Source organism: Nicotiana attenuata, chromosome 12 (genome assembly GCF_001879085.1).
Source record: "Nicotiana attenuata strain UT chromosome 12, NIATTr2, whole genome shotgun sequence".
Lineage (NCBI taxonomy): Eukaryota > Viridiplantae > Streptophyta > Magnoliopsida > Solanales > Solanaceae > Nicotiana > Nicotiana attenuata.
In genome coordinates, this window is record NC_032000.1 from 6,793,420 (window position 1) to 6,801,249 (window position 7,830).

Genomic DNA, 7,830 nt, shown 5'->3' on the forward strand with positions numbered 1-7,830 from the left:
CTGAAAGATCGCCACTTATTGCATTTCATGGGCTGAAAGATCGCCAAATTGTCCAAGGGCGTCATTGTTCGGAGGCACCATTCGCATAGCCCGAGAACGCCATGCCATGGCCTGAGGACTCCTTTTATCTCTTGCATATCATTATTCAAAGGCATCATCGCTCGGAGGCATCATTCTCATAGCTCGAGAGCATCATTTCATGGCCTGCGAATCCTTTATTATATGTTTCATGGCCCAGGACATCATGGTCTGAGGACGTCATCCTAACCGTCCGAGGACAGCATTCATGGTCCGACGGGAAATTGCATCATGTTTAAATTTATGCACAGTATACGCTTGCATTGTTTATTTGCAGGTAAACCAGCGAGCAACGGCCATCTCAGCGGAAGCGATCCCGCTTCGATTCCCGCAGCCCTATTAGACTCTTAACCATCCATCCCAAACTTGAATATCGCGTCCGTTCTTGAAAGATCTCCATCGGCATATTCAGCCGATGGATCCTGAACTACATATGGCCTGATTCTTGTAAGACCAGTGATATGTAGGCAGCTCAGGAACCAGAGCACGGTTAAAATTGGCCATCATATCTTTACCCGACAACTCTTTCATCCTTCCCGGGTAAAGAGGGGCAGCTGTTGATACCCAATTTTTCCCTATATATTTTTCAAAATAACATATATATATATATATATATATAAACATGCCCAAGTGTTTTAGTATTTTTCCTGATTTCTAAAAGATTTTTAAAATCAATTTATTGCACATTTTAGCAGTATAAAAACCAATAATTATTCCCAAAATTATCATTTTGGTGGATAATTTATTTTATTTCCATATTTATTCCAAAATATAGTTAAGGTAATTTTTGTATATTTTTTTTTACAAAATTATTTGGTATTTTAAAAGCTAAATTGCATATAATTGCAATTTTAGCCTATTTTAAGATTAATAGCATTTTATAATTATAATTTGGTTCCAATATCTTTAAATTAATATTTATATATTATTTACTGATTCAGTGCTTTTAATTTAATTTCAGAATTGTTACTATTTTTTATAAGATAAAAAGGAAAAACTGGCTATTTAATATATAGCCCCAATTTATTTCAATTATAGCCAAATTGACCCCTCCAATTGACCCAATCCTAAACTCCCAATTGGACCGGCCCAATCTCAATTGCAACCCGACCCTCGACCCAACCAATTAACCCGCCTGGCCTTTTCTTTTAATCCAGGCCGTTGATCGTTTTGATCAACGGCCACGATCACCCCTTACCATTTTTAATCCACTGACTATACCCTAATCCCCTCATTTCAACACTCTCCTCTCCCAAAACTCTCTCAAAGGTTCCTTGGAACCCTAGTCACCTTCTGCCCTTTTCAACCGCACTTTCACCGGAATCCATGGCTTCTCAGGCCATGGATGGCCAATGCTCACCCCCCCTCCACCCTTAAACGCTTGGTGCTCGAAGTTTCGAGGTCTGACCTCAATGGTGTCCGTTCAGATCATCTCCGATTCAAGGTTCCATGGCCTCTCCGGCCTCGCTCCGGCGTATCCAAGCCTCAGGAGCCTATTTCTGACCTCTCCGACTCAAGATCGGACTTTATTCCAAGCCTTTCTCATTCTAGGGTTTCTCTAAAACCCTAAGCTATTCGAGGTTTTCTCTGGTTGTTTTATTAGATCTATGTTATATCTGTGTTCTACTGGAGTTTTGATACGTTTTCCCCAATCTTTTCTTTCAAAGTTTATTTCTCTTCGATTTAGGGTTTTTGAAAAGGTTTTAAAATGTTTTCTGACTCCTCTTCTTCTTTTCTTTGTGTGAATCTGTCTATGCTATATTTTTATGTTCTCTTTTCTACCTCGCATGTCCTTCTCCTGTGTTCGTATGTTTGCCTTATTATGCATATTCTTCTGTTGTGCTCCGTTCTTTCTTCTACTGGTTTCTATATCATGCTTTCACACGTTTATCTTATGTGTTCGTTTACCCCTGTGTTCCTTTACTGTATTTTCTACTAAGCTTTTAGTTTTTTATTTGCCTTCTTCTGGACTTTGTTTGAGTTCTTCTAAACATGTTTCATCTACTGTTTCCTTATGTTTATACTACCTCTTTGTCTTCTGAACTTGTTTAAGTTCTAAACTTTTCTTAAAACATGTTTTTTGTGCTTCCAAATCAGCTTTTTCACTATGTTTGTTTCGAACCTGCTATTTTACCTGTTTGTTTTCTCATGAGTCTCTGAAAGATACCTCTGAGCCTGTTTCGATTATTTGTCTTCTCGTCTCTGCGTCTGATTCGAGTTGAAAACCCTAGGATTTGAGGTTTTTGGCGAGTTTGATCTTGTGTGTGGACTAGGATTCTATTATGGAACCCTGGATTCTCTCAAACCAAGTCAGAGTCTATGTACTGAATATGAGCCTCTTTGTTTGTGACTCTGAACTTTTCTATACTAGATTCTTTCTAATTAGCATGATAGTTCTTTCTTGTTTGACATGTCTGTATGCTTTATATATGAGGAATTCTTCCTTCAAAAAAAAGGTTTTGCCAATTTGTGATTGATTCAAAATTCCTTTTAATACGGTTCGATTGATTGTTTATGATTTTCATTAATTAAACCTTTCTTCACCTTTTCTGGTTAGATTCATTCATACCAAAACTCAATTTCTGATTTTTGCCTGCTGTTGATTGATTGCCTTTCCTTATTTGCACAAACCGTGTTGCTATCAAACTCTTTCCTTAAATAGTTTCTGTGTATTTGCCCTTCTTGTACTACTTTGGAAAAGATTTTGATCAAATTCTTTCCTCATTTATTCTGCCCGTTTGAAATCAGAATCCCTTAATTAAAGGGAGACCTTATGTAATTGATTTCAAAACTATTTTCTTACCTTCTTCTTACTTGCTTTCTGCACTATAAAGGGCACGACCTTTCAGCACTTTAAGACACCCTGAGTTCAATACTCTAACACACATTACTTACTTTCAATTTCAATACTCTTACACTTCACTCAACACTCTACTCTCTTCAGAGATATTCTGACTATTTGCTTGCAATTTGGCTTTACAAGACTACTGCTTTTACTTTCTTGTTTCCCTGAAACTGGTATGTTGTAATTTAAGTTTCAGCCTCATCCCAATGTGTTTATCTCACAGCTTCTATCATCCTATCTACTTTGCTGTCTATGCATAGTGTTAAATATGTATGCTATCCTCTTTGCATCTGTTTTCTGCTGTGAATCCCCATACCCCTATTCCCCTCTATGTGTTTGAGTTAAGGTTCAGGCATGGTAGTATCCAAATTGTTGTTCATGTTTGTGCTTGATCCTTTAAAGGATCCTAACTCCCAAACAATGTGGCTAACATATTGGTTGGGGTGTGCCAGCACTTCCAATTGCTGGGTATGACCACCAGCCTGTCTTGGCTTTCCCCTAAATCCATTTCTGCACTTACACTCACTCTTAGATTCTATGTTCTGTCCCCCTCCTATGAGCCTTGCCTTGGGACCTCGAGCTCCCCTTGAACTTGGACATTTGAGGGCTGGCCCTTCCACACTGCACTATAATTCAATTCTTTAATGAATTTGGGTGTAAGCAGTGCCCGGAGTTCATGAGGCTCTTGGGAACTCTGACACACCCAAAAATGAGAAAGGCTTTGGAAATTGGATCTTTGGAGTTGATTCATTTCATATTTCAGACCTGGAGTCTGAATTAGGCTCTCCTTGGTTGTACTCTAATTTCTGATGTAATTTTACTCTTCTTGATTCGTTCTGGTTTGTAATAATTTTGTAATAACTTATGGGGGTTTTAGTGAAAAGGGAAGGGTCACTCATGTATGCATAAGGGTGGACATCATGCTCTTAGGTATTTACTTCTGCAATCATATCCTGCTTTCATTTCTGCATTCTCGAAATCCTGCCTATAGGTTTTCAGCACTTCTGCATTTTAGAAATCATGTCTATAAGTTCTGTCTTTCATACATAGATATCACATCAATAGTTCCTGCATTTCTGCATCTCATATAGAGAACAATGTCAATAGGATTCTGCATTTCTGCATCTCATATAGAGAACATGTCTATAGGATTCTGCATCTCTAATAGAGAACATGTCTATAGGATTCTGCATTTCTGCATCTCATATAGAGAACCTGTCTATAGGATCTCTTAAATTCTGCATAATCATCTATCACTAGGCAAACAGATTATAGGTTTAAATAACAAATTGCCTTCTAGATACCATGCCTATAGGACTCCTGTATTTCTATAAACGTTTTAAAACCAACCACGCTTAGAAAGCATGCCTATAGGAGTAATCAACTGAATCTGAATCGTCTACAAGTCTAAAATCAGTGGTAACGATACGCAATACCTGCAGAACTTATGTTTTTCTATAATCAGCAAGCCTTCTTCAAAATCAGTGTACTCCTGCATTATTAGATATCATGCCTATAGGTTACACCTAGGCAAGCCATTAGGTAATTAATCAACTGCATCAGTCTTTGATTATTACAACCAGCAGGCAGGCCTAATTCGGACTTCTTATCTGAAAATATGTGATAAATCAGTCTGCCTTAACACTTTAAGTTAAATTCAGACCATAACCAGTACGTGCAAGACATGCTAAACAATCTGTCTTTAAGTGAGGAGGCCTGTCTGAGCCTTTCTAACTGTTATGTGTTTCCCACATCTGCTTTATGTGTTTTTGTTTGTTGCCATAGAATTTTATCCTGAATTTCATCCTTTTAAACTCTGAAAAGCCCAAATCTCCCTCCCCTTTAGGACTAGTAGTCCCAAATGCCTCCGGGACTGATAGGATTGGGACGGGTAATAGCATGCAATAAGTATCGAGACTATTCCGCGCTTTAATACCTTCGCGGGATGGGAAAGGCTAGATATGGATATGATGACCAATGCGCTAATACCACGTGTAGTCCCTCTTTTGAGGAGTGATTACCGGGTATTGCATTGATGTGATCCATATTATTTGTAAACCTAGGACCCCCTTCCCTTTACTTGTTTTATTTTATTTTCAGAATTTTCCAACTATTTCCTCAAAATCTCAGCTTTTCTTTGTTTCTTCAAAACATTTATTCATTTGCCGCCATATGTGATATTCCCTCATATTTGGAGATTTTATTTGCTTACTTGTTCTTCGTACTTAATGTCACAATTATAGCATGGCCGGGAACCACACTAGTGGATCTTGAGAGGTGCCTAACACCTTCCCCTCGAGATAATTTCTAGCCCTTACCAAAACTCTAGTTTTCTAAATCAATTTCTTCTTAGTGTCCTAATGCACTAAATCATTAGGTGGTGACTCTTCAATTGCAAACCCAATTCCTAAAAGGAAATGAGTTGTCCGCCCGAATGTCATAAACCCGATTTCGCGAGAAAAATGGGGCATCGACAGTTGTCATGCCCCAAACCAACCACAAGTATTAAACACATTGGGGTAGGGACTTAGGATTCACAGGTCATAATACATTGATCCAGAACAAGAGAAGTAAAATTGTAGCATGCTAAATAGTGGTACTGGGTTAAATACAATCAGTAGGCTGACAAGAATGCAAGAAACAGTAAATAAGCATGTTGTTGTTGGTGCAGAAAACTTAATCAGAACATACCAGTAAAAAAAAGCAAATGCAGAAAATGAGCAAGTTTCCCCACAGCCTAGCCTTGCCTTTCAGATGGCTAGGTAAGGCAGCAATATAGCAGCAGCAGGGAAGAGAGAGAGTTTTAGTGTAGTGTGTGTTTCAGCTCAAGTGTTATGCCTTGTGTTCGTGTGTTGAAAGAAAAGAAGTACAGGGTATTTATAGTTTTTGAAAACGAGTGAGAGAGAGGTAATAAGCCAGAACATGGAAACAATCATGATTCATAATCAATTATACAAGTGATTCCCTTTAATTAAGGGAGCACTTGTTTAACGGTTATTGACAGGTTTAAAACAAGGAAAGAAATCAAATTGTCAGCAGGCTGACAGTTGCCATAAAAGCAGTAGTAAAACATTTAGCTAGCAATCGAGTCTAGGTACAGAGATACTCTAATTTTGGAAAGGATTCAGCAAGGCAAAATAGGAAAAGAAATCAGTTAACTTTAACGGGCAAGCGAAATTAGAATTTCACAAAGGAAAAGTTTGAAATTAGTCACAAGTTTGAAAACGAGTCAGAGAAGGAGAATCATCATATAAAGAGGGTGCATAAACATTATACATGCGAGGCCAAGCCAATTGGCAAAAGGAAATAGCATAGAATAGTAGCACAAAAAGAAAATTCAATAGATAGCAACACTCGAAGCATGATAGTTAGTTGAATCAGTAGTGAAGAAACATAGAATGCGATGATCTCACAGTAACAGCTGCGGAAAACCTCCTTTGAAAAATTAGGGTTTCGAACATAATCAAGTTTTAGAGATGATAGAAACCCAGAATCATAAAAATCACACAAAGGAGCAAGAGGTTTCAAAATAAAGAACTTCAAATCGAATCATGCACTTAAACTAACAGTCTCAGACTCAGAGCCATAGAGTTTTCAGCAATAGAAGAATTTTAAAGATGTATAAACAAACAAATCGAATAAAACTCAAGCAAACAAACATTCGCCTAATAAACATTCAAATGAAATTAGGGCTTTAACAGGCAAACTCAGGCAGCAGGATAACACGAGCAAACATAGCAACATATGTCAAAATCAGAGAAAAGTTTTGGAATAACTTAACAAGAAAAAACCCTAATCGGAAAAGAGAAAGAGTTTTGAAAGTGGAGTTTTAAAGAGAATTTAAGAAAACGCTTAGAAGTTCAGAGCAACCATAGATCTGAAACAGATCTAAAAGAAATCGGAAGGACCTTAGAGGTTAGGCTTTCGGAAAAACCCCAAATGATGAGAACGGCTTTGAAAACCATCGATCTAAGCATGAGAGTCAAGAGTCTCACTCGAATAGCCATGGCTGGCCGGAGAAAAGCTTAGAGACGACCGGAGAATAGCCACCGAGCAAAGACTGGACAAAACTCTTCATGATATGGTCATAGGACCACAGAATCGGACACGTAGAAGCCATGGGAGGTGGATACAGGTCTCCGACGACCTTGGAAGTCATAGATTTGGGAGATATTAGGGTTGTAGTTTGATGGTGGCGGCTAGGGTTTTAGAGGATTTGAGAGAGGATTGAGAGATAGGGATTCAGGGGCGGCGGAGTTTGGAAAATGAAAAGGGTTTGGGGGTCTTTGGGTTTAATTAGGAAAGAAGGTCTGGTGGCCATTGACCATTTTGATCAACGGCCTAGATTGAACGGGTAGGTGGGGCGGCTTAGAGAATAGGGTTTGGGTTGGTTCAGATATTAATTGGGTTGGGGTAATCGGGTTTATATTGGAGGTCCAATTCAGGTTGTAATTGAAATGCAATTGGGGCTAGATTTTAAATAGCCACTTTTCCCTTATTTAATTTATAAAAAATAGCAAATTAATTTCTAAAAACAAATTAAAAGCATAAAAAAGATTTATAATTTATAATTATCAATTTAAAAATACTTGGCTTAATTTTTATGAATATAACCGCAATTAGATCTTAAAAGATGCTAATATTGCAATTGTATGCAATTTAGCTTAAAAATACTAAATAAATTTGTAAAAATATGGAAAACTATCTTAGCTATGTTTTAGCATAAATATGAGAATCCAATAAATGAATCATCAAAAATAATAATTTTGGAAATTATTATTGGATTTTTAGGGATAAAATAGGGCAATAAATTGATTTAAAAATCTTTAGAATTTAAGGAAAAATAATAAAACATTTGGACATACTTATATATGCATGCATATGCTATTTTGAAAGTATCTTGCCTA